The sequence below is a fragment of the Haliotis cracherodii genome, unplaced genomic scaffold, assembly GCF_022045235.1.
Source record: "Haliotis cracherodii isolate W230 unplaced genomic scaffold, xgHalCrac1.p SCAF_16, whole genome shotgun sequence".
NCBI classification, from domain to species: domain Eukaryota; kingdom Metazoa; phylum Mollusca; class Gastropoda; order Lepetellida; family Haliotidae; genus Haliotis; species Haliotis cracherodii.
In genome coordinates this window covers 27,665,963-27,691,734 of record NW_027266271.1, presented here as the reverse complement: position 1 = coordinate 27,691,734, position 25,772 = coordinate 27,665,963, and the positions used below count along the sequence as shown (strand labels likewise).

At 40.9% G+C, this 25,772-nt stretch overlaps 1 protein-coding gene across 4 annotated transcripts in view; it reads right to left on the bottom strand.

The window, feature by feature from the left end:
- LOC139464043 (thrombospondin type-1 domain-containing protein 7A-like) overlaps positions 1-25,772 on the bottom strand; it is a 402,501-nt gene that overhangs the window by 333,411 nt on the left and 43,318 nt on the right. The window lies entirely within an intron of this gene.

Here is a 25,772-nt window from a genome sequence, read left to right as displayed (position 1 = left end):
AGAATGGGCTTGGCACCATGTGGATGATAGCATGGGCAACAATCAGTGTCTTCAGAGTCTGGGTGTGGCACCATGTGGTAGACAGCATGGGCAACAATCAGTGTCTTCAGAGTCTGTGCTTGGCACCATGTGGATGACAGCATGGGCAACAATCAGTGTCTTCAGAGTCTGGGCTTGGCACCATGTGGATGACAGCATGGGCAACAATCAGTGTCTTCAGAGTCTGGGTGTGGCACCATGTGGATGATAGCATGGGCAACAATCAGCGTCTTCAGAGTCTGGGCCTGGCACCATGTGGTAGATAGCATGGGCAACAATCAGTGTCTTCAGAGTCTGGGCTTGGCACCATGTGGATGATAGCATGGGCAACAATCAGTGTCTTCAGAGTCTGTGCTTGGCACCATGTGGATGACAGCATGGGCAACAATCAGTGTCTTCAGAGTCTGGGCTTGGCACCATGTGGATGATAGCATGGGCAACAATCAGTGTCTTGAGAGTCTGTGCTTGGCACCATTTGGTAGATAGCATGGACAACAATCAGTGTCTTCAGAGTCTGTGCTTGGCACGATGTGGTAGACAGAATGGGCTTGGCACCATGTGGATGATAGCATGGGCAACAATCAGTGTCTTCAGAGTCTGGGCTTGGCACCATGTGGATGATAGCATGGGCAACAATCAGTGTCTTCAGAGTCTGGGCTTGGCACCATGTGGATGATAGCATGGGCAACAATCAGTGTCTTCAGAGTCTGGGCTTGGCACCATTTGGTAGATAGCATGGGCAACAATCAGTGTCTTCAGAGTCTGTGCTTGGCACGATGTGGTAGACAGAATGGGCTTGGCACCATGTGGATGATAGCATGGGCAACAATCAGTGTCTTCAGAGTCTGGGCTTGGCACCATGTGGATGACAGCATGGGCAACAATCAGTGTCTTCAGAGTCTGGGCTTGGCACCATGTGGATGATAGCATGGGCAACAATCAGTGTCTTCAGAGTCTGTGCTTGGCACCATTTGGTAGATAGCATGGGCAACAATCAGTGTCTTCAGAGTCTGTGCTTGGCACGATGTGGTAGACAGAATGGGCTTGGCACCATGTGGATGATAGCATGGGCAACAATCAGTGTCTTCAGAGTCTGGGCATGGCACCATGTGGATGATAGCATGGGCAACAATCAGTGTCTTCAAAGTCTGTGCTTGGCACCATGTGGATGATAGCATGGGCAACAATCAGTGTCTTCAGAGTCTGTGCTTGGCACCATTTGGTAGATAGCATGGACAACAATCAGTGTCTTCAGAGTCTGTGCTTGGCACGATGTGGTAGACAGAATGGGCTTGGCACCATGTGGATGATAGCATGGGCAACAATCAGTGTCTTCAGAGTCTGGGCTTGGCACCATGTGGATGATAGCATGGGCAACAATCAGTGTCTTCAGAGTCCGGGCTTGGCACCATGTGGATGATAGCATGGGCAACAATCAGTGTCTTCAGAGTCAGGGCTTGGCACCATGTGGTAGACAGCATGGACAACAATCAGTGTCTTCAGAGTCTGGGCTTGGCACCATGTGGATGACAGCATGGGCAACAATCAGTGTCTTCAGAGTCTGGGCTTGGCACCATGTGGATGACAGCATGGGCAACAATCAGTGTCTTCAGAGTCTGTGCTTGGCACCATTTGGTAGATAGCATGGGCAACAATCAGTGTCTTCAGAGTCTGGGCTTGGCACCATGTGGTAGACAGCATGGGCAACAATCAGGGTCATCAAAGTCTGGGCTTGGCACCATGTGGATGATAGCATGGGCAACAATCAGTGTCTTCAGAGTCTGGGCTTGGCACCATGTGGATGACAGCATGGGCAACAATCAGTGTCTTCAGAGTCTTGGCTTGGCACCATGTGGATGATAGCATGGGCAACAATCAGTGTCTTCAGAGTCTGGGCTTGGCACCATGTGGTACAGAGTCTGGGTGTGGCACCATGTCGAACAGAGTCTGGGCTTGGCACCATGTGGTACAGAGTCTGGGTGTGGCACCATGTTGAACAGAGTCTGGGTTTGGCACCATGTGATAGATAGAATGGGCAACAATCAGCGTCTCCAGAGTCTGGGCTTGGCACCATGTGGTAGATAGCATAGGCAACAATCAGTGTCTTCAGAGTCTGGGTGTGGCACCATGTGGAACAGAGTCTGGGTGTGGCACCATGTGGTAGATAGCATGGGCAACAATCAGTGTCTTCAGAGTCTGGGCTTGGCACCATGTGGTACAGAGTCTGGGTGTGGCACCATGTGGAACAAAGTCAGGGTGTGGCACCATGTGGTACAGAGTCTGGGAGTGGCACCATGTGGTAGACAGCATGGGCAACAATCAGTGTCTTCAGAGTCTGGCACCATGTGGTTGATAGCATGGCCAAGAATCAGTGTCTTTAGAGTGGGCTTGGCACCATGTGATTGATAGCATGACAACAATTAGTGTCTTTAGAGTATGATGACATACAAAGACACATATATATCACTTTGGTCACTGTTATTGCTCCTGGGAAGTTGGTTGAAGAGTGAAAGATATGTTACATATTCCAACAGCCAAGGAATTAACTTCAGAGGGACTGTGAAAAAATAAAGGATAATTGAACTATTTTTTACTGTAAATGCTGCTTAATATGATATTTGCTCTCTGCTAAAATTATCACACCTCTAAAAAAGGGCTTCTCCACTTGACTAGGATGCTAACTGCTGACAAGGATTGCATCTTTACTGTCAAATATGACATATTGATCTCCCTGAACTATGTGACACGGTGCAGCACAAATCAAGTCAGTGGCTTCATCACACTCACATCAGCATGATCAGCTACAGTTAATTAACAACATCGGCAAATTGATCACAAATTTCCACTTCCCACACTTGTTGCTTCTCTTCCCCCTTAAAATGCTGCAGTATTGGTTCATTGACCATTACTGGATCTCCTCACAGACCTGCTGCGTTTTGAGTCAGTGACAGTGGAGTGTTCTGAGTGAGGATCACATCCCTTAGACTCTCATCGTCACAAACTTCAAGTATCTCCACACACCTGTACAACTGCCTCATTTAAACTTTTAGAGCTCACATATCTCACAGATTTTAACAAGTATCAAAAAATCACTTGAAAAAATATTTTTCACATTCCTGATGTGAGTACCGTATTTAACGTAATAAGCACCACACTCTAATAAGCGCCCAGGGCGAGATTTGCTAATACAGTAAACTACGGTTATAACGAACTCAAAGGGACTATCATTTTTATAACTGTAGTTCGTTATAAGCATATATACAGCAAAACAACAGCAAATAGTCAGGACTAAAAAGTTAGTTTGTTATATCCGTCAGTTCGTTAAAAGCGTGTTCATTATAACCGTATTTTACTGTATATTGGCCAGTGAACAATCTCAATTAGCACCCCTTCCGACCCCTATCCGCATATAATACGCACTCGTGTGTTATATGCACCCTTTATTATTGGCAATTAAATTCTGGAAAAATATATCTGTCGAATATAAACATTTCAGGTTGTCAGCATAAACCACAAAATTTATCTTTCAACTCTGTTTTTTCACCAAAATAATATTCTAATAAGAGCCCCCTATTTCTAGTTTTGAGAGGGCCCTGGGCGCTTATTACATCCAATACGGTTATCAATTCTTCATATGATTTGTAGGAGAGTTCTGGTCAAAACTTTAAATCATATTAAAGTGAAATGTACTGTAGTACATATTTCTTTTGCTAGTTTCTTGAGAATTCTGGGTTAGAATTGGTCTCTAGCAACCAACACTGGTCATAAGAGAATTGGGTGGCCAGGTTCAGTGACTTGGTTCAGAGCATGTAATTATACCCCTATATCAATCACTGGTTTGTTGGGTCCTGGGTCAATTTTTTACAGGTCATTGTCAAGCAGCTGGAATAATGTTAAACAACAAAACAACTATCATATGCAAATCATCTTTAATTACTGTTTTGTTCACTTAAATGACAACATTTCTTAAAAACATTGTCTGATTGTGATAAACAACTTATCAAAGTTTAAGGAAGTCTCTCTGATACCTGATGAAAGTTTCCAACAACAATGCATTATCATAGGCAAGATCATTGTGAAGACTTTACCAAGGATCCTGATTCTAAGGTTTAACGTACAATATCAAGACAGGTTTCTTCTTGTAATTCTTCAAATCATTCAGGCTGATATCCAGTATAATATTCCAAAATTCTTTCAGAACCAATGAGTATCCCAACATATAGAATGTCCAAACTCTAAAGATCACTTGGAATACCTCTTGCCAGTGTGTCCCCAGCGGTTAGCCTTACCACACCAAACAGTTGCAGTGTCAGAATTAGAAGGGGAGAATCAGGAGATCAACATGGTTGGCTCCAATGTAAGCCTTTCATCTTTGCCTTTCCAGAAGACTTCACCTGCATTTCATGACTGGACAGACACAATTTATACCAAATACTCTTTATACATCCTTTCAACCCAAAAGATACTGAAAACCAATATGTATGTACGGAAAAAATTATCAATCACTTAAACGTTCAGAGATTTCAAATTTCAAAGTTCAACTCGTGCAAGGATAACAATCAAAGACAGGACCTGACAGGGATAACTGAATCTAAACAGACGAAAGAAAGTTCACAGATGTGTAACTCAATCTAAAAGTGAAAAACTTCTGGAAACTTTTCATTGGGTCTGAAAACAGGAAGACAGTGACTGACTGAGCAAATGAAAGGGATTTCATACTATTGTCACAACCGTTTGGTCATGTAACCTGCATTAAAAAAAGAAAACGTAAAACTTTATGGATAACAACTTATTTACTGCATATAGCGACATGTAGATTCTTACACCGTTATCAAGCTGGAGTGACGACAACCAGGTGATGAGAGGAATATATGCATGACATGTTGTGATAAGCAGCAGCTATGTATGTAGCCTGCATTGTTGTAATCAGGTCTGGTGCAGACAAACCAGAGGTTGATAGGCACATAGTGAATGCCTGTATCCCCTAAACCTGTGCATGTCTCCATGTAAGTTTGTGAGTGAGTGAGTGAGTGAGTGGGGTTTTACGCCGCCTTTAGCAATATCCAGCAATATTCCAGCAATATTATGGTGGGGGACACTAGAAATGGGCTTCACACATTGGATCCATGTTGGGAATCAAACCTGAGTCTTCGGCGTGATGAGCGAACACTTTAACCACTAGGATACCCGACCGCCCCTTGTCTCCCTGTGGGAATTCCAAGAAAGAATATCGATTCCCAGCAACCTATGCTTGTTGTAGTAACCAAATGTATGGATCAGAGTCAGTGGCTAGGTTGGTGCATGTCATACTGTATCCCAAATGAGTGGAACGATGCTCATCAGTCACTGGACTGTCTGGTCCAAACTTGATTATTTACAAATCACAATCATGCAGCTGGAATATTGTTGAGAGTGCTAAAATACAAACAAACAAACAATAATATGGTCTGCAACTAAAACTTGTTCTCCCTTGTCCGACTAGAACAAACATCATGACATCATAGTGTTTGGTGTGACATCATCACTTGTCATGCCACACAGCAGATCCTGGTTGCCCCTTGAGAGGTGTCCACAGAGAGTTACAAGACATATCTCATTATCAAACACAAATATTTCACTGAAATAATTCTTTCTTCTGTACAAGTCCAGTAAGCTCATAAAATTCCATACAAGCAAAGTTTGATATATTTTATGAACAGATTATTTCAATGTCTGGATGGGACCATGAAATGAACCAAGAACTTTTTCAGGGAGTAAGTGAGTGACTTTGGTTTTACGCCGCTTTTGGCAATATTCCAGCATTATCTCGTAGGGGACGCCAGAAATAGGCTTCACACACTGTGCCCATGTGGGAAATTGAACCCAGGTCTTCAGTGTGACGAGCAAACGCTTTAACCACTGGGCTACCCCACCACCCCCACTGAGGCAGAGAGATCCAAAGACAAATAATGTAAGAGTATGTTTAAGAATCAATGTATAGGTCACAGTGCTTGCATGGAGTCATAGCACGGGACTATCCAAAACAGGGATCCAAAACATCTGGATACTTGCACAGACAATATGGATAAAACACACCGAAGTAGCACATATGTGCACAACATTTAACATAGCATTTGTATAGACTCCCAGTGCTGTTCCATATGAGACAATGTCATGAGAAATTGAACTCACACACAAACAGATCATCTCATTGGGGAGACACTCAAATCTATCTCACTCTACAAGCCATTTCATTCAGGCAATAATTGACTATAGACAAATAGACTGACAAGGGTGGTGGCTTTAGCCATTCATTACAGGTTGTGACAGACACTGCCTAGAGGCCATTGCTTACAGCCACCACAGGAGTCGGGGAGGACCTACTGGAGGGATCTCTATGCACCTCTATCTAAAACCCATAATTAACACACTGAGCACTCTAACATTTGATAAAATGCCTTTAAAAAAAGACATGCAGTTTTACGATTATCAAAGATAATAAGATATTAATTTTTTCAATGACATTCATTGGTAAGAGACTATACTAGATAAGACTGAAAGAATCTCATAAGAATTCATATGTATGTAAAAGCATTTAGATTAAAACCAGGTCTGAATATGTGATATGCTTATAAACTGTTACTTTCAGCGTTCCGCACAAGAAAATATTCATATATTCGTTCTGGCTACATCGCAGTGATATCAAGTAAGCTGATTTATGGCTTACTAAAGTGACAAGTGTTGTAGAATTTTCTTATAGCAGGATTCTAGGTCAGCACCTTGTGTGACCCTGGTCAAATTGTTATTAAGTTTATGTGGTTAGGTGGGGTGAGTGTGTTAACCTATTGGGCTGAACATTCAATCATGCCACTGACCGGCCTCCCGTGGGTGCACTGACTCTGTTCACAGCATAATGGTGACAAGTACAGCCAAGAACCTGTCTGGGGGACAACGACTTCAATGCAGTTTCTCCTTTCAAAATGAGATGTTGCTGTGCAGAGCTTGCACAAATTCCCCACAAACACACTGTGATGACATGCTGGACAGAATAAAATACATTTTTCTGTCAAGACTTGTATATGTATGAAGAAGCTTGCTTGAAATATATTGCAAGGAGGATGATATCATAAGGCTGAAGTGAGAAAGATCACGAGATAGAGTTGCATAAGGAACAAGGAGTCTGGCAACCTTGAGACACATCATTCACAGGATCATATCCAGGAGATTTCAGTAGATATTTCCATATTTGTCTGTGTTGACGACGCGAGGTGCATGACGGACACAAGCCAGATGACATCTCGATGAGGCTGTAAACCCATGATGAAATATGAATGGGCCGATAACTGCATGATGTTGGCACGTCACAGACAGGCCTGTCCCAGCTGCTACTGGATCCACTGATGTTAGCCAGGGACAGATTTGCATTCAGTCATGAGTTGTAGTATGTATAAACAAGCGAGTTGGTCTATAAAGAGGTGAGGTGAAATTGGGTTTAACGTCGCGTCCAAGATTATTGCACTTATATAGCGACGTGCATGTACGTGTGTGTTTGTGTGGCTGCATGTACTAGTCCGGAATGATGCTGATTTATAGTGCTATCCCACTGAGGTACCATACCACAGTTTAACATGAATACCCCACTCAGACACAGTATACCGACTCCAAGCCGACCAGTCCTTGTTTTAGCCCCTTAATGCCGAGCGCCAGACAGGGTAACAACAAGTACCATCTTTTAACATCTTTTGGTATGACACGGCCAGGGATCGAATCCTGGACCTTCCGCTCTCCGGGCGGACCCTCTACCACTAGACCACGGAGGCGGTCGATCTACAATTATCTACTGTTAGGCAATGTTCAGTACTACACATGCTCTGTTGTAAAATAACTGAGTATAAAATGTTTTGCAAGGCTAGTATCCATAGAAAGTTTAGGTTGATTAGAAAAAAGTGTGAAACAGTGGATATTGGGAAATTGGAAAGGATAATGAGAATGAAGATGAAAGTATTCTGATCCATTTAGATATAAATAAGGCAAAACTTATTGTGATTAGATTTTTTTCATTTGTACAAGCATTTATGTGAATGTTTGGATTTGAACCTGGGAAAATGTTGATTAATAAGCACGAAGAAAATTCAACCAGCCAAAGGTCGCTGGTATTACCAGAAAAAAACAAATAATCAGAAGAAATGGCCTCGAATGTTCTCTATAAAAAGGTTAGACATCCAATGCCATGTCAATGCCACTTTAAGCAATCTTCAGAAGTGCAGGGTTAAGAAAAACACCAGGTTTGGATGAGATTTCACCATGACACGCCCAAGTGAGAATGACAGGTGATGAGCCTTAGGAATACTTGAATCTGGAACCTAACTGCATGTCAAGTATCCAGGAACACCATCTACAGTGACATGATCAACAGAAGAACCATGGCAGAGACCATTCCCGTATTGGCCGCTCATCCATGACAACCCTTCACAATTACACTCAGATTCAAACCATCCAAACAGGGATATCCAGGGGATCTAGTGGGTCCATCCCCAACTCCCCCCTACTGAGAGAGGATTTTGATATTTTGGATCCCTCCCTTTAAAACCACCACAAATGTAGTATGTTGTAGAGAATCCCCATCTACACCATCACACCCGACCCACCCCACCCGACCCACCCCACCCCCACTGAGAGAGGATATTAGATACTTTGAACCCCTCCCTGTTAAAAATGCTGTATCTGCCCTTGGGTGTCCAACCAGATGTTGACATCTCCAGTGGTGCAGACAATACTTGCACAGCAGACAAGGTAGACTGATTAGCCAGTCATGCTCCTTCCAATTTCAGGATCCATGTCCACAGACAAGGTGAACGTAATGTCACACCGTATGTTCTTGCCGCTGCTCGCTCTGGTGGTGGCAGAATTATGATCAGCGATGGAATAATGGTCAGCGGTAGGGATCAAATGATGACGATGACTGATGAGAAAATGAATGGTGTGAGATGCCAGGATGAGATTTTACTGATGTTTTTCCGTTTTTACAACAGAACAGCCCTGGAGTGACACAATAACGCGAGTCCACATGTTGCAGCAGTATCTGACACAGAACAATGTTAATGTGTTATTCTGGCCTGCAAGATCCCTGATATGTCACGAATCGTAAATGTCTGGGATGAAATGGAACAACATTTGCGACGTCTACCAAATCCTAAAAACTCTGGCTTATCTTTCCTCAGATATTGAATGCCAATCCCCAGGCCTTTCTTCAATGTTTAGTGGCGTCCATGAGGTGAAGGTGTCAGGCCTGCACCAAGGTAGAAGGTGGACACACTAGCTACTGATTAAGTGAACCCCTCAAGTGACACATTTGCTATTGGCATAAGACTCTCCATACAGACTGTTGCTAGTTGCCGTCATTCAGACATTGCTCTGTTCAGGTGATATGTTTCCATTCCTAGCAGTATTTCTTTTTGACTGATTCTCTTTGTTTTTGTATACCTTTGAGTTCTACAGAGTTACATGGTTACAACCACCAGACATTGAATAATCCTCCTCATCTTTGTGATCCTTTAACTTGTACATGTTACTGATCAAAAGCTTCACGCATCGTGCTGAACGAAGAGCAGGGTATGATTTGCAATATGGGTAAAATGTGAGAAGCCCAAGATTCTTGGTGTTCCTTGCAGTGTTATAACCAGTGTATTTAACAAATGTTATATTTGGGATAACACTTCCTTAGCAAGGTACAAATTCTAGTACTTTGTGGGGTTGAGTCCCACCCAGGATTCACACCCACACTCACACCCACACTCTCAGAGTGAGGCATGCACCTAATCGGTTAGATTGCTGACTTTGTGTGCTGGCAATTAGGTGCCTCACTCTGGCAGTGTGGGTTCGAATCCCAGATAGGACTCAAACCCAAAAAGTACTAGAATCTGTACTTTACTAAGAAAGTGGTATTCCAAATATAACATTTGTTAAATTTGACCACTTTTGGAATGGCATTGTGTTTTCATAACTGGAGTATTGGTTAAATGATTCTTGTTATCCCTTGCAGAGTTATGTCTGTATTATATAACAGTACTGCTTCAAACGTCATGAAATCAAAGTCAGTTTCTTTTATTCACTGATACAGTCAGTTTATGGAGCAATACATAGAATATTGTAGCGAGCGTGTTGGGTTTACGGCCACTTTTTATATACCAGTTCTAGCTGTGGAGCTGTCATGTTACCTAGGAAACACAATGTGAAATGCATCACGCCCAGACATACTCTCTTCTCTACTTGATTGTATGAGAGTAGTGAATCTGTTAAGGGCACTAAGAGTGATCTTCGGGCATATCAGCAAAACACCAATGATTAAAGATTTCCCCTGAGTGGACATTTGGGTTTTTATACATTTAAGTTCATACACAGATCCATAAAGAGATACAAGCTTAAATATTTTTGACATGGTTGCATTGAGTGCAATGCTAAGCTACCTCTAATGTCCAGGAAAAGGACTTTAAATAGATACAAATGTCAGTGAAATATTGGATGAAAGCTGAAGAAAGACGGATGAAAGTGACACCCCTGATAGACCTTTGATACTTAGCTGAATCCTCTGACAAGCCATAATCAACTCACCATACTAAAATAAAAAACTAACATATAGCTTATGATTTTTTCTATTTAACAATTAATTTCTCCTTTTCAAACAAAAATAATGTTATGCTTATTTCATGTGCGTACATAGCTCACTGTCCAGTTTTATTATGTAGAATGGTTTTGCTTTAGGAAATGCAAATATTGCTGCCAGATGATAAAACTCATGGCGATGTCTCCTTGACAATGCACTCCTACCACAGACAGACATCCAATTATTCTGCTAACAGGGTCAGGTGGGGACTGTCATCCTTAGACCTCATAGTAATACAAAAGCTTAACAAATTCACTTTCAAATCCCCTGAGAAATGATTAAATAACATTAGGGATTAACTTGCTATACAAACCTATCGGAACTCAATCAACCCCCAAGACCATACAACATGGCCCTGGATGTTCACCATCATCATCCTGAGAGTGAGTGAGTGAGTGAGTGAGTGAGTGAGTGAGTGAGTGAGTAAGTGAGTGAGTGAGAGCAATATTCTTGCAATATCTCAGAGCAAGGGACACACATTGGGTTTTGAAAATAACATAAGAAGCTATGTGACTCCCAAGGAAACATTAAAGCCTGACCCACATCCCTACACCAGAATGTCATGTTCATCCCAAGACTAAACTGTCCCACCTCGAACCTCATAGTCACTTTACTTATTTACCCCTTTCAGCCCTTGATATGCCTGTCCTTGTCATGGTCATGTTGGATGTGCATCAGGGAAATCTACTGATGAGGCTCCCACCACAGGCCAGTAATCCCGCCAGTTTGACCCCCTGCAATGATTAACGAAAAGACATCCATGGCAAGTCCCCAACCCACCTGCAGTGCATGCGGCACCGATAGTGTCACAACCAATTGGGCAGAAATTGTCTAATGGTGAAATCATTGCAGCTCCTGTGCTGTTCACAAGATATACAGCTCCATCCCATATGATGGATCCTTTGACAATGCTCATGAGACTAAAACCAAATTATGACCACAATTAACTTGTCAAAGTGTGAGATGAACCGTCCATTGAGGCAACAGCAAGTGTCACATTCTGCTCTAAATCTCTTGATGTCGTCCAGACAGCTGAATGTCCACAACAGATGATACCTCCTCTCTTTTGGTAACATAAACACTTTATCTCTGTCTACCAAGTTCAGCCAACACGGAGACCTTAATTTCATCATAATGTCAAAGCTTTAGGGGTCATTCATACTTGTCACACAAAAAGGCAAAGCATAGTAGTTGCGACAAAATTATAGGAAAGCTTACTTCATTACTGTCTCCCCAAGAGGACTCTGGTTTAGAACAGGTTCTAAAAGGCGACCAAATGGATTGGGTGGTCAGACTTGGTAACTTTGTTGATTGAGGGGTATTGTTCCCCGAAGGCTTGGGTTGATGCTCACAATATTGATCACTTGATTGTCTGGTCCAGACTCAATTAAAATAGAGCTGGAATATTGTTGAGTGCAGTGTTAGAAATACACAGCAACTAACATTCATTACTATAAGCATAGAATGACCATATGGTATGCTTTCTGGCCATATTCCATGTCATTTGTACTCAAGAAGTATGTACAGTAAAGTCTAACATGGACATCTGGATCCCTGTGAATACCAGATCATATTTATGGTCTGATCAATTGAATATGTTAATTTTCATCAAGTGGATGTTGTCTCATCTGGACTTCCATCACTCTCAATTCAATAGTGGGACAAGGGACCATTTATCATGTAGCTGATACTTCCAAATCCAGATTACGTTTTCACGCATCAAGCCCAAAGATCTGTTCTCATGGCAGTTATTTTATACCTTATTAGATATCGCTCAAATAACTTTGGACTAGCTTGTGTAATAATATTTGGAACCATTGCAGTCTTGGCTGGTTCACTGCCACTGCTTCTGTTGAATGTGTTGATATTGCCGTTTCCTGTCATTGACTTCATGAGGGAGAGGTTATAGTTGTTTGAAATGTAAACACTAATATTCAATCAAAATAGATCCAATCGGTCTTATTTACTTTCAATTCTAATCCAATATATCTATTTAAATGAATCATTATTTTGAAAACTGATTTTAGAATACAATTTCATTCAACTAATTCAGCATAAATTATCAGGCTCCACAACAAGCATGACTGAGTGCTTATTTTCGATCGTGTTTAACACTTTCTTGAATTTATTCTTATTGCTTTTGAAAGGCCTGAAAACGACACTTCCTTCAATAATTATTAATGTAAACATAGCAGATACAGGAAATTAACTCTTCAAGTACAGAGCGTCTTAATTTTACCTGTTCATAGTGTGAGAGTAAGGAATACAACTTTATTGTTTAGATCTTACTCATCTAGACCTATGTACTTTCAGGGGGGGGGGGGGGGGGGGGGGGGGGGGTCTAGTTTGATTTCACATTGGAAGTTATATAACATACTGGAGAACAGATATTCATGCTTTTAAAATCACAAATTTCAACTGAATTTCAAATCCTAAATTTACCACATCAGTGACAAAAAATATGTCTGCTGCAATTCCCTATTTTGACCAGATGTTCCCCTGTTTTTTCAGGTGAACACTTGACTTACCTTTGCATGTGTTTGTGATTGGTGCCACTGGCAGGGCAGGACATGATCAACCCATTCACCAAAACCAGGTATCATCACTCTATGATAGTGATGCCTAGACCCAGGATATAGTCGGAATCGTACAATGGACTCTGCTTTTGGCACAGATTTCTTATGATTATGGAAAGGGAATTTCAATTTTATTTAATCAAAGTCTTAATCAGGGTGCCAACCCAGCAGAAGAAAGTTTGTGAGGTGTCCCTCTCTGACGTTCATTTTCCACCAAACACTAATCATACATCGACACCCAGGGCTCATTTTCCATGGTGATGAAGCAAACTGAACATAAAGAGCAGAGTAATGTATGTGTCTCCTGAAAGGCAGACAATTATATCGATTCAAGGAATTTCAGTGAATGACATTTAAGGAACTGAGACAATACATATAAATATAATTATATATAGATTAGATTTCTGGGTTCTGTCGGAATGCCATGGTATGTGAAGTGGCTGATCCAGGAAACATCAAGCAGCTGGTTGGAAGCATGGCACTGATCAAACCAAACTTTCAAACTACAAAAATTGGTAAACTCTTTAACTTCTTAATTAGCATGTGAGAGAATGAGAATAAAAATCCACAGTGTTTCCAATGTGGAGTTTGTTCAGCTATATAGACATCTGTAAACTGCATCAGAAACTGACTGGCCTTTTGAGAACATGCCAAACCCATAATTTTCAACATTATACTTCTACAACAATAACTTGAACAAGAGGCACTATCATTATCACAAACATCTTAACATGACACAGACCACCCTGGGGAAATGGTGTAGCTGTTATGGCAAAGTTGCACAGTACACGATGTCCTAGAGACAGAAGTAGAAGGATGCGCGATGTCCTAGAGACAGAAGTAGAGGGATGTGCGATGTCCTAGAGACAGAAGTAGAAGGATGTGCGATGTCCTAGACAGAAGCAGAAGGATGTGCGATGTCCTAGAGACAGAAGCAGAAGGATGTGCGATGTCCTAGAGACAGAAGCAGAAGGATGTGAGATGTCCTAGAGACAGAAGTAGAAGGATGCGCGATGTCCTAGAGACAGAATTAGAAGGATGTGCGATGTCCTAGAGACAGAAGTAGAAGGATGCAATACACTCAACTGCCTTCCAGTACATGTGAGCAGAGATTGCTAAGTTTAACAGGATAAAGGTGTGTTCATGATGCTAATTGGTCTGACAAGATCGTACAGATACAAATTGTATTTGACAAAAAATGTTGTAATTAACTGAAGCATCGAGGTATCATTACATGCTGAATAGTGAACAAAACAAGACTTGACTTTCTTTAATGAGTACGATAACAAATAGCTATCTCAGATTGAGTTTTCCCATTAATCACATGGCCTACTCTTTGCAAAACAAAATGAATGTGATGTGCTCTTAACTAAGACTTAATTCTGCAAACCTATCCTGCTGTAAGTGGGTGTTCTCCAAAGGCTCAAGTTGCTGTTTTTGTTTTGTTTGTTGTTTAACGCAGCACTCATCAGTATTCCAGATATGACCAGACAATCCTGTGATCAGTATTGTAAGTAAGGATCAGGGTACAGGGCGTATTCTAACAAGGACCTACACAGGGTGGGTTGCACCACAAACATGAGGTACTGGTGTTATGTCAAGACACGGTATGTAATATGGTAGGGGTGTATCATAGGCTAGCTTGTGTATACCGTATTCGACGTAATAAGCGCCCTGCTCTAATAAGCGCCCACGGCAATATTTGCTAAGATATTGCCTAGTGAACAATCCCAATTAGCACTCCTTCAAATTGATCAATGTACACAAGACTTATTTTTTCGCGTATAATACGCACTTGTGTGTTATATGCATTCTTAATTATGGGCAATTAAATTCTGGAAAAATGTATCTGTCGCACATAAACATTTCACTACACAAGACTTATTTATTCGCGTATGATACGCACTTGTGTGTTATATGCATTCTTAATTATGGGCAATTAAATTCTGGAAAAATGTATCTGTCGCATATAAACATTTCACTACACAAGACTTATTTTTTCGCGTATAATACGCACTTGTGTGTTATATGCATTCTTAATTATGGGCAATTAAATTCTGGAAAAATGTATCTGTCGCACATAAACATTTCACTACACAAGACTTATTTTTTCGCGTATAATACGCACTTGTGTGTTATATGCATTCTTAATTATGGGCAATTAAATTCTGAAAAAATGTATCTGTCGCATATAAACATTTCAGTGTGTCAACATAAACCACGAAATTTATCTTTCAACTCTTTTTTTTCCACCAAAATAATATTCTAATAAGAGCCCCCTATTTCAAATTTTGAGAGCGTCCTGGGCGCTTATTACGTCGAATACAGTAATCATTGTTGTCATCAGTAAACAGGCCATGGTGTGGGGACGATGCATACCAAGGTGGATTCAAGGGGCTTAACACACCTGCACAAACCTGCACAAACCTGCACACACCTGAACACACCTTGTACCGATTATGACCGCGAATAAGCCGACCCCGTAGATAAGCCGAGGTGTTAACTTGACCATTGAAATACAAAAGAAAATGATATGACCCGCAGATAAGCCGAACCAGGAATTGAAAGGCAAAAAAACTACGAGGTTGGACTGCAAGACATGTGCCGGTACTCACAAATATTCAAAAATATAAGATGAAAAACGTTGTAATTATATTGAAAAATTCATTATTATTTCTAATTAAGATTTAACAAACCAGTCATCCACTTTCATAATGTGGGAAGCTGTTTCTCGTGGGGTTTATTAATCTCATAATGATCGTTATATGTTGCCATCAACAACGAAGCGCCATTTTGTGAATCGGTGTATATAGAATTATGAACCCGTGAGAAAATATATCAGCTAGAGCGAAGACTCGCAGTTTGAATTCAGCATCGTAAGCATGGCGTTTTCGTTTCAAACTCATGATGAGAATGTCAGTCAGCAAAAATATACCAACTTTTATAACCCCCTTTATAACACCACTATTGTATGTTAATCCAATTGAATTAAATAAACTATCATACTATAAACACATTGAATGACCATCACTTACTCACAGGCTTCTCCAGTTTATTAAACTAATCTCTCGAAAACAAAGGAATTAAGCCCCTACTCCCAACACGATCGCTAAGCACCCACAACTTGAAAATGTTTGTGTAAACAACATGACAATACCAATCGGCCCATTATCATCAATGCTCATTTCCTTGTGTACCGTGTTGCTTTTTAAACAACAGGAAGCAATCACAGTGGTCACCGTTTGTGACGTCACAGGAAACAGCTGATCACATGTTTTTGCAAATGGCGAACGGAATAACTCGCCGATACAGTTGTTTATTTGCCTCTTTCAATAAAGGTAGACACTTGTTCACTATCAATTTATGAACTTTGCAAAACGTATGTAATAGCTATTGGCGATTTCATCTGGGGATTATATATTATAGCTGTGAATTACATATATTGTTACATGTAAAGATCGCGGAGTTTACGAAGAACGATAAACTTTGAACATTCAATTGAAAACTTATTATCGGAAGTAGTAACATGCATAACATTTTGTTAATAATGACAACATTGGTGTATGATATTAACTTTATTGATAATTTATAACAATAATGGCTCTAGTCGTGGCAACTTCCAAACTTTCGGGAAGTTGTGATCTATCGGACCGTCATTCAGGCGATGTTTCTGACAGATCACGATCTGAAAAATACTATCATGAAAGTGTATCCCGTGGATAAGCCGACCCCTTTCTACAGAATATTTTTTCTGGTCCTCAAAATTCGGCTTATACGCGGTCATATACGGTAGATTTCAACGACGATCAGTTCCACATGGAAATATTGCCAGTGTAAATGTATTGTGGAAAAATTTTCAAAGTGAAAACTGTTCCATGGGAATACCAAAAGACGTTAAAAGATGGTACTTGTTGTTACCCTGTCTGGCGTTTGGCATTAAGGGGCTAAAACAAAGACTGGTCGACTCGGAGTTAGTATACTGTGTCTGAGTGGGGTATTCATGTAAAACTGCGGCATGGTATCGCAGTGAGCTAGCACTATAAATCAGCATCAGTCCGGACTAGTACAAGCAGCCATACACACATGCGCATGCACGTCGCTATGTAAGTGCAGTAATCTTGGACGCGATGTTAAACCCCATTTCACCTCACCTCACCATGGGAATAATGCCCCTAGAGGAAAATAGAACAAAGGAACAATGTCACTTCAGGAACAGATACTCTTTGATACACACAGCCTTCCCACGCCTGTACACACCCTGCACACATCTGCTGGATCTGCCAGATATAGCTTTACATTGGTTGTCTTACTTTGAAGATTTTCAAGAATGGAAAAGCACTGTGTCAGTGTTGCATGTAACTTAGAATCTACTGTTAGCTTGCATGGAGATCCAATTTTTATCAAAGTCAAAGTCAGTCCCCCTGGTCAGGCTGAAGGAATGTATGTCTTATGTAACATGGGGATTAACAGTGACAATCAAAGGCTAAATCAGAGCCAGGATGAAAAAAGGATGATCAAATCGAAGATGACACTGAAATTGATAGAGCAATTACACGTTCTAATTTCTTTCAAAATCTAAAAATAATACAACAGTAATCTTTTACGAGAAGCTGTCTTTGAAAGTAATGAAAGAAAAACTGTTCAGGAAACGTCAGAAATAGCCCTAACCTGTATGTAAGGATTGACTATTGATCAGGTCAACAAATTACTTCTGATCATCAAGTAGATGTTCGAAACCACCATGATGTCAAGAAGCCAGTAGGTCTGTACATTGTTATCTTTATCACACAAAGTTGTAACATCGGACAAACAGCAAAGGTCACCCATGACCAATGGGCATGGATAGAGAGACATACAGATCAAAAGCAAAATGGATTTGACCAAAGGCATTAAACAGAATCACACTTGTAACATGAAATTCAGTTGCCATGGTAACCTTCTTTCTGCAGGCGAAGCTATCGCATTCTGAGATAAACCAAAACTGATCTCAGCAAGATTTTAATAGATTGAAATTTCTTGCTCTCCTTTGAAATGTCTTGTACTATAATGTAAAGAAAGATGTGACAAACTGTTCGAAAGGTTCGCCATCTACTTCAGAGACCCATCTTTAACCTTCTTCTGAATGAAAACATTCTAACATCTTCAAAGTTCTGTCATCATGACAAACAAATGGGCCAATATGAAAATTCATAATACATTAACCTCATCTACCATTTCCAGAGTAAGTGAGTGAGTATGCATTTATGTAGCTGTTACCAATATTCCAGCAACATCATGGAAGAGGACACCAAATGTCCGATGCAATTCCCTATTTTGAATATACCATATGTTCCTTTGTTTTTTCAGGTGAACAATTGACTTGCTTTTGCATGTGTTTGTGACACCTGGAATCATCACTATTTGATAGCAATCCACAAACACATGCTCACTGTATAGTGGGAATCACACAGTGGAGTGAGTGATGATTATGGAAATGGTTTTTATCATCCAAAACTGGCTCCCACAGGAGATATCGCTGGGGTGAGATCAAGAGATATCTACACTGTAGATATCGCTACAATGAAATTACATCACAATGCTTTGCAGACCATTGTGACATCACTGGTTACCATGACGTCACAATCAAATGACATGACTAATGGCTCTGCTACTCAAGCTGTTAGCAGTACTTTTTACACTGAAAACACTGCTAATTACTGTCTACAAATTGAAAAAGTTGGAAGAATGATGTTGGATGATAAATAAAATCTCACCCTCGTGTCTTTTGATATCAAATATATCAACTATCGTTGATAAAAGTGTCAAAACTCCTCGGCAAGCTTCGGAATTTTTCCACTTTTATCAACTCGTGTTGATATATTTGATATCAAAAGACACTCGGTGAGATTCTCTATTTATCACTTTTCTCACACACTGAATCCACGTGGGGAGTCAAACCTGGGACTACAGCCTGACAAGCAAGTGCTTTAGCCATTAGGCTACCACTTTAAACAGAAGAAAATGCATATATCTCTTTAGAAGAAGAAAAAATAACCTTCAAGCAAAAGAGGATAAAAGCCAATTTGGTAGAAAAATGAAAATTTGATAAACCCGAAAGAAGACTGGTGCCATTTTATTAATATTTCATCTTTTTCTTCAGGGTTCAAAGTTATGCAAATTAAGGTTGGCCTTTATATAAAGTTTAACATATATGAAGGAGTATTGTTACATCTAGTTGAACACTAATGGATACAAATTCACTATAGTATTTATCATACACTAATACACCGATGGACACAAATTCACTAAAGTAGTCACATACAAACTTAATATACCTATACTCACACCTCTCTAAGAATTAAGCCCACATGAACAGATAATTTAAAAGCTTTCAACTGAACCCACTTGATTACACATAATTATATTTTGTAATGTCACACTTAATTAGATTATTAATTGTATTACCATAATTTGAGAAATAAGAAAAAATGAAAATTCAGGAGAGTGTATCTGCCTGTTCCAATTCTAATTAATATTCCGTCATTCCACAGCTACAGATTGGTCATCAAACAGTGTGATAAATATCCGGCTATCATATCTACCCATCATATCAACCCATTAAATCCACCCATCATATCCACCCATCACATCTACCCATCATTTCTACCCATCATATCCACCCATCACATCCACCCATCACATCCACCATCACATCCACCCATCATATCCACCCTTCATATCCACCCCTCATACCTACCCCCATATCCACCCATCATATCCACCCATCATATCTACCCTTCATATCCACCCATCATACCTACCAATCATATCCACCCATCATATCCACCCATCATACCTACCCATCATATCCACCCATCATATCTACCCATCACATCCACCCATCACATCTACCCATCATATCTACCCCTCACTTCTACCCATCATATCTACCCATCATTGCTACTCATCATATCCACCCATCAAATCTACCCATAATATCCACCCATCATACCTACCCATCATATCCACCTATCAAATCTACCCATCATATCCATCTATCAAATCTACCCATCATATCCACCCATCACATCTACCCATCATATCTACCCATCATATCCACCAATCATACCTACCCATCACATCCACCATCATACCTACCAATCATATCTACCCATCATATCTACCAATCATATCCACCCATCATATCCACCCATCACATCCACCCATCATATCCACCTATCACATCCATCCATCATATCTGTCTTTCCTGTAATGCACAATATCAGAAGCCAGCTACAAAGTCACATTTATCCATAAATCAGTCTGTGGAATGAAACACACAAAACACAGACTTCTTTGGTTCAACTTGGCTGAAGGAGAATAAATAGTGTTACAGAAGATAAATCTGCTTGTATCCCCAGCGAATGCATTGGCGTAGATAGCATTTATCATACAAACATGAAATGTTCGAAATTTATGGGTAAAACAAAAACACACAAATACATTCATTCACTTTCAACATCAATAGTCCAGACGCTTGAGCAATATAAACCTAATGCGAATCCAAGGGACAGCATTGCATATATCATAGATGCACAAAGCAAAACATGTATGCACAGCTGGAAGACACACTGTTTTGCCATTGCTCAAAGATTGGAAAGAAAGGGAGATAACCGTGGATCCGACAAGATGGGTGGAAATGCTGACTAATGGGGTGCCTGACAGTTCTTGATTCAGCTACAGATCTCTTGTGGTGAGGTGAGTCGGGGGGTTGCACACCTGACTCGTCATCCGTCGTGCACCAGTTTCAGCCTAATTAAGTTACAGCATTCCTCTGACATGCAATGTGTTCTTATATTCAGTACAACACTGCTTCCAACATGACCAGGCTGACAGGAAAGTTGACACATGTGTGTGTGTGTGTGTGTGTGTGCACGTGTGTGTGTGTTGTGTGAGTGTATGAGCATGTGTCTGTGTGTGTATGTGTCTGTGTATGTTTGAGAGTGAGTGTGTTTGTCTATATCTATATCTGTGTCTGCCACATGTGTGTGTGTGTGCATGTTTAAGAGAGAATGAGAGTGTGTGTGTATGTGAGTGAATGTGTGTGTGTGTGTGTGTGTGTTTGTCAATATCTGTGTGTACGTGTGCATGCATGCCTAGTAGACAAAAAGACTACATGACATTGATTTCAACCAAGACCTGCTGACAATTTAGAACAAGAACAGTGTCCAGAAGGTTGCAAGTTCTATGTCACATCACATGATGAGAAGAAGCAGCAGAGGAAACTGTCATGAGAGTATGTGGACTTAAATTAAACAAAAAACAAATGTGTTTGGTCAGAAAATGAAAACACATTATGATTTAAAGTTTGGCAATTTTCCATGGCAATATATACAAAGTGGTGCATAACCTTTTTGGGGTTAAACCAGGTTTAACACTTATGTCATGTGGGGAATCAAACCCTGGCATTCAACATGACAAGCAAACACTATGCCCACTGGGCTACTTTTGCCCCTCCTTCCACTTGTTGACTAAGTGGAGGATAATGTGATGTGAAGCATGGCTGTGTACAAACAGGCTCAACACGATCTTCATATGAGAAGAGCTAAACTCATGACTATAATTATTAAACCATTAGGTCCTGTTTCATAATTCCAGTTTGTGGAGCAAAGTCGCTGAGTTCTTGTAAAAACTAATGTGGAATTGATTTTCCTGTCTTCATTTACATCTTTTGAGCAAGAAAACAAAACTGTATGCCATCTAGCATCTAACCCAGGCCGCTGCGTCTCCTGCATCTGAGCGAGGTAGCCACAGATGATGAAATGGGTCTACACAGCTTCAGAGAGAAAACTGTGGAGGCCTGTTGTTCTTGTGCCAGTAGTGATTTTGTAGATTTTGCAGTTAAATTCCATCAGTGATGGTGAATATGAAATACTCTGAACGACTACAGGACCCAGTGTGTGTTTGAATCCATTCCTGTGCACCTACAGATTCTGTGGTGCAGGATCCAACACAACTGATAGAGAGACAGACTTGTCCTCACTGGATACATATGCAGATACTGTTACATTGTGACAATGCTTTGTTAGACTGACAATAAAAATCTGTCAAATGAAAAGATTTAATTTCAAAATGGACATATACTTAGGCAAATGAAATGAGTGAAAACCAAGAAATGACTCAACTGTTGAGTGAGTAAGTAAGCTCTTGTAAGATTTACAAAACAGTTTCATGCAGACATGTATATTGCATGTTGTTCAAAATTGAATAAGAAGTTTATGTTTAAGAATACGGAAAGGGTTTTGTTGCTTTTATTTGAGAGAATGGAATGGGATGTCTGAACTGCACATTAGCTTGTGAAAGCTGTGCCATTCAGTTTCTGTGCAAGACAATTATTCTTTTTGTTAGAACATACATATCCGTCTCTGAGGATTTCATTCTACAGACTGAAAGGCTGATTCAAAAAACATTAGCCATGCTTGAAATGCCTCTTCCAACATATTGGTACAATGTGTTAATGTCTCAAGGGGACAGGGAATCTCACTGTCTACAATTTACAGACGTTTGAATGAAACAGATTTTGTTAAAGATGAAATCTGGCACATGTTGTTTGTTCGTTAGTGAGTGAGTGACATCACAATCAGATGCCATCACTGATGCCCTTTCCACCACTGAAGCTGGTTAGTTGTACGTGTACATCCAAGATTCTGGTAATTATTGTTTACTTTTAATTTATTTAGACTGATCACTCAATGACAATAAATAGTTTTATAGTAGTCAGACCAAAAGGGTGGATCTCCCCTCATTATAGTCACATATACCTGTCAATGACTTTTCCTTTGACCAGAAAATCAAGTGATTGATATGATCCACGCCATCAGCGTATGCAGACATTCAATCAACCAAGTTAATAAGCCTGACCACCTGATCCATTGGGCCACCTCTTACAAGCAGCACAGGTTGCTGGGAACCTTTCCTAGCCCAGAATCCCTACAGAGAACGACCACAGATTAGTGGAAATATTCCAACCTGGAATCCCCACAGGGAGACAAGCATAGGTTAGTGGGACCTCTATCCTGGAGGCACCACAGGGAGACAAGTATAGGTTAGTGGGAGCTCTATCCTGGAGGCACCACAGGGAGACAAGCATAGGTTAGTGGGAACTCTATCCTGGAAGCACCACAGGGAGACAAACATAGGTTAGTCGGAACTCTATCCTGGAGGCACCACAGGGAGACAAACATAGGTTAGTTGGACCTCTATCCTGGAGGCACCACAGGGAGACAAGCATAGGTTAGTGGGAACTCTATCCTGGAGGCACCACAGGGAGACAAGCATAGGTTAGTGGGACCTCTATCCTGGAGGCACCACAGGGAGACAAGCATAGGTTAGTGGGACCTCTATCCTGGAGGCACCACAGGGAGACAAACATAGGTTAGTTGGAACTCTATCCTGGAGGCACCACAGGGAGACAAGCATAGGTTAGTTGGAACTCTATCCTGGAGGCACCACAGGGAGACAAGCATAGGTTAGTGGGACCTCTATCCTGGAGGCACCACAGGGAGACAAGCATAGGTTAGTGGGAACTCTATCCTGGAGGCACCACAGGGAGACAAGCATAGGTTAGTGGAAACATATTCCAACCTGGAATCCCCACAGGGAAACAAGCATAGGTTAGAGGTAACTCATTCTAACCCTGAATTCCTACAGGGAGACAAGGGTAGGTTAGAGGCAACTTATTCTAACCCGGAATCCCCACAGGGAGACAAGCATAGGTTAGAGGTAACTCATTCTAACCCGGGATTCCTACAGGGAGACAAGGGTAGGTTAGAGGTAACTCATTCTAACCTGGGATTCCTACAGGGAGACAAGGGTAGGTTAGAAGTAAATCATTCTAACCCGGAATCCCTACAGGGAGACAAGCATAGGTTAGAGGCAACTTAATCTAACCCGGAATCCCCACAGGGAGACAAGCATAGGTTAGAGGTAACTCATTCTAACCCGGGATTCCTACAGGGAGACAAGCATAGGTTAGAGGTAACACCATTTTAACCAGGAATCCCTACAGGGAGACAAGCATAGGTTAGAGGCAACTCATTCTAACCCGGAATCCCCACAGGGAGACAAGGATAGGTTAGAGGTAACTCATTCTAACCCGGAATCCCCACAGGGAGACAAGCATCACTTGTTGGGAGCCTATTCTATCCTGGAATCCCCACAGGGAGACAAGGGTAGGTTGGTGGGCATAACCAGCCTGGAAAGCCCACAGACCCTTGATTGTTCATCCTCAGGAAGTGCCCACATTAGAGGCACACCCTTTGGGTTCTGATCAGTGGAGAGACACAAAGTTGTCAACATCGCCATAATTGGAGGCACATAAAATACTAATGTCCTGTTCAATATGACATTCTATGCTATCATTGAGAAAACCCACGTCTCTGTGATATATTGTGTTTCTTCGGTGCTGTCAAAGATGTCTGCAGACATATTTCAACATGACACACAAACTTTCGTGTCCATGACGGCACTCACGAAAACTCCCTTGTACTGTCTATCACCTTCTGAAGATTTCTCATCAAGGGAAGTAACTTGACCGGTGTTATGCAAATAGTTTGACAATTTCTAATGAACAGTTGACATTTGTAAAGTTGACAGATGCGACAAAGTGATTGCTTATGGCAGATATTTACAGGATAGTTATAGGAATCCATATAGAAGATGGAGTAATAATATATACTCTCTCTATCATACACTCTCCATAAAAATTAGGATATATTTCAAAATAACAGATGATTACAGAAATACAAACAGGTATGAAGTGATGGTTATGGATGGATAAGAAGGACTTGGTGTAAGAAGACAATCAACATAACATGTTGGCGGTATAAGCAGGACCTGCTGTATCTCATGTAGGACCTACTGGATCTCATGTAGAATCTACTAGATCTCATGTAGGACATACTGGATCTCATGTAGGACCTACTGGATCTCATCATATGACCTACTGGATCTCATGTAGAATCTACTAGATCTCATGTAGGACCTACTGGATCTCATGTAGGACCTACTGGATCTCATCATATGACCTACTGGATCTCATCATATGACCTACTGGATCTCATGTAGGACCTACTGGATCTCACCATATGACCTACTGGATCTCATGTAGGACCTTCTGGATCTCATCGTATGACCTACTGGATATCATGTAGGACCTTCTGGATCTCATTGTATGACTTTCTGAATCTCATGTATGATCTGTGGATAGTTTTGTATACATTCTTTGGATCTCCTTGATGGTCATGCTTCCAGTACGTCTGGCTGTGTTCTGCAGGGCTAAGATAAGCTATACTTAATCTGCTAATCTACTTCACACAGGAAGCACACAACTAATTTGAGTGGAGACTCAACTACATGCCAAATTGTAAGGTAAAATTACCACAGTCTGAGCTACATTTAGAAACCAATGTTCCTTTTCAACTCCCTTAGGAGAGTACAGTACTTGATGCCAATGTTGCTGTTTTGTGCTAATTTCC